Genomic DNA, 3417 nt, shown 5'->3' on the forward strand with positions numbered 1-3417 from the left:
ACAAAACTCAAATGCTTAAAAGAACCAGGCAGGTCAAAAAAGCAAAGCAGCTACTGGGAGTATGTCATAGTGCAAGGTATGCATCAAGGAAAGTTGTGCCAGTCAACTGGTCAGCCTCTGCTCAGCATAGTGGAAAGATGAATGCAGCATTAAAGGTGTTTCTATGTTTTCAAGAGAAGTGGAAATCTGAACTGGAATGTCAATCTTCTGAAATGGGCAAGACGCAACATATTCCTAGCCTGTATCTGTCCTCTGAACATCACTTTGCTACCTCTGCTTTGAACTGTAACTTAACCACAGATCAAGCCAGAATATCGGAAAGCTGAATTATTTCGTCCTGCATAACGGGAGATGCCCAGAATAGATGGTTAATCCATATTTGGCAGCTGAATGGAAGTCTACCTTTACAAGGTCCTCCTTGACTGCCTTCTAATTAAGAGGTGGCTGGAGACTCATTACATTGAAGAGTAGAGTCCAAAATTGCAGCACCAAGTGTCTTTTGCCTGCAGCTGGTTCCATTTCCCCCTCCCTTTGACCAGCAGGAAGAAGAGCTGCAATTATACCCACCTTCGGCTCTTCTGCAGGAGCTTGCTCTCTGCAGTTCCTATGCTAGCATTTCCATAGAGCCATGTTTTCTTCCGTTATTTCCCCCTGCCTTGGATTCCCTCATGTATTTATTTTATCCTGATGTGTTCTGTGTATTTTGCAAGGCTGCTTGAATCCTTTTTGGAATGACATAGGGTATAAATAAATAAAAGCACTATCTCTGGAGCCTACCTCTTCTACCACAATTTTCAGGCCCTGGGCCTATGGGGATGCCACTCAATAAATTACTGATTGCATGTATCCTGAAGGTAATGGAGCTTCCAAAGGTGCAGAACAAACCACGTGAGAGTTGTTTAAGAGCTAGGAAAATCTGGCCCAATACATTATTCCAGATCTATATTTATGTTCATGGCTTGCAAAGCACCCCAGGGCCTTTTGGGATAAAAGAAACTGCATGAATCTAAGAAAATATTATTATATAGATTTATTTGGGGTTTCTAAATAGTGTAAGGCCCTCTGGAAAACCACAGGAGGAGAATGAATTATTTTCTGCAATTTCCAACACTTGTCTTTTTAAGAGTCTCTCACTGAACCCCTGGTGCCTACCCTAATAGTTCCAGCTAATCTTGTTGCTATAGTTACAACAATTAATTATATGCTTAACTAGCCTTACTAGTACATTGCAGCAATTCAATTAAAATCTGATTTTATTCTTCCTGTACTTTCAGTTTTTGTTTTTTTTTTTTCAGCTTCAGCTCGGAAAACTGCCCATAACATGGATTGAAAGAGTCCTTGGGGCTGTTCATTCCATTCCCTGGTGGCATCTTTGGCTAGAACTTGAGGAACAGGGCACTGTTGCCCTGGCATAGACCTTGGTACAAGAGCCAAGACATTTAACAGCTTGAACTCAACAGTCGAGCAAATCATGAAATAATATCCAATGGATGTGAGGCTAGTATGAAGAGATTTTTCCCCCTTCTTAATTTTAATGTATTTAAATTGGAATGGAGATACACAGGAATCCTAAATTAGTGGCAGTGCCCAGCCACTGGTCTGATATCTAGAGACACTTCCACTGGTTCCAGCAGCTGTGCCATATTGTGAGAAGCCCCTCTCCTGGGAAGCCCTGGAGACCAAGGGGGACTTAGGAGGCAACAGAATCAATGGAAGTTCCAAAGTGCATGGAGATTGTTGCTCTCCAGGTATCTGATGGAAACACATTGATTGGAAATGCTAGATTATCCTGCTGTGTACCAGTATGTGAGTAAAAGACCAACACCTTCATTTACTAGGAGAAAAACAGAGCTTGAGAGGGGTCTTGTTCAACATGCTTTCAAGGACAGAGCTGGTGGTTAAACCCATTCAGGTAAACCTCTAGAGCAGGCATCCCCAAACTACGGCCTGCGGGCTGCATGCGGCCCCCTGAGGCCATTTATCTGGCCCCCCGCTGCACTTCAGGAAGAGGCACCTCTTTCATTGGTGGTCAGTGAGAGGAGCACAGTATGCGGCGGCCCTCCAACGGTCTGAGGGACAGTGAACTGGCCCCCTGTGTAAAAAGTTTGGGGACGCCTGCGGAGGTTGCAGTTTCTTTCTTTCTGCCTTTCTTTCTTTCCTTTTCTCTTTTTCTTTCTTTTTTTCTAATTACAAAAGAAATTCTGTCAATGTAAATGACACTATGTTTTTCTGATATAGGTCCATATTTTTAATTGTTCCACTTCCTTTTTCGGTCCCCTAATAATGACAGATAAAATTGATGAATTTCTATGCACCAGGTACAGTGCTAAAAGATTTCCCACATTATCTGATTTTGCAAATATGGAAACTGAAGACTGAGAACCCAAAGATACAGAGCTAATAACAGGACCACGACCACACTCTGGCTTGCCTAGCTCCCATCTGAGTTCTGAGCATTTATTCTCTCAGCTCCTCCCAATGCCTTTTCTACACTGATCCTCTCCTGAATGCCCTCATGACTCTGTTGCTTCAGTCTCCAACTGTGGATAAATGGGACCCCCGTCTCCAGCCCTGACCCTCCTTCACTGGCCTGCAACACAACCCTTGTCTTCCTTTTGTCTCTTCAAACTCACTGTGTTCCAAACAGAACTGGCATTCTCCTCCCTAACTCCCCAGCACTTATCCTCTTCACTGCTCTACATCTGTGATATGACCCACTGTTCTTCCTGTCACAGGGCCCTGAAGCCTCAGAACTCTTTTCCATCTTCAACTCCTCATCTCCTCCTAGGGCCAAAGGAGCACAATGGCACATGGCAGAGGGCTGGTTCCAATCCCTTTGCCATGAACCAGAGGGTGGGTTTGGCAAGAAATGACAATGCACATGCCAGCTTTCCACACTGCTGTGGTTTTACCATGTCATGCATTCCCTCCCATTCCTCCTGAGGGTTGAGGGATTTTGTGCGATCCTGCAGGGCAGGTATGCGAAGGGATCACCCATCTGTCCTTTCTGGGTACTGGCCTTCTTCTTTCGACCATTATTACGTTCCACCACCTCAATCGAACGTGAGCTTTCTGTGACCACACAGGGACAAAGCAACCACCAATGTCTTTTAGAGCTATACTTTGTTCCAAGTACAAAGTCAGCATATGGTAGGCATTTCAATTCTAAATTGAAATTTGCTTCTTTAGAAAAAAAAATTTCAGGAGACATACTCCAATTGAAAGGAATAATTCTAAAATATGGGCCAGGCCTGGTGGCTCATGCCTGTAATCCCAGTACTTTGGGAGGCCAAGGTGGGCAGATCACCTGAGGTCAGGCATTCGAGACCAGCCTGGCCAACATGGCAAAACCCTGTCTTTACTAAAAATACAAAAATTAGCCAGGCGTGGTGGCAGGCGCCTGTAATCCCAGCTACT

Source organism: Saimiri boliviensis, chromosome 5 (assembly GCF_048565385.1).
Source record: "Saimiri boliviensis isolate mSaiBol1 chromosome 5, mSaiBol1.pri, whole genome shotgun sequence".
In the NCBI taxonomy this organism is placed as follows: Eukaryota; Metazoa; Chordata; class Mammalia; order Primates; family Cebidae; genus Saimiri; species Saimiri boliviensis.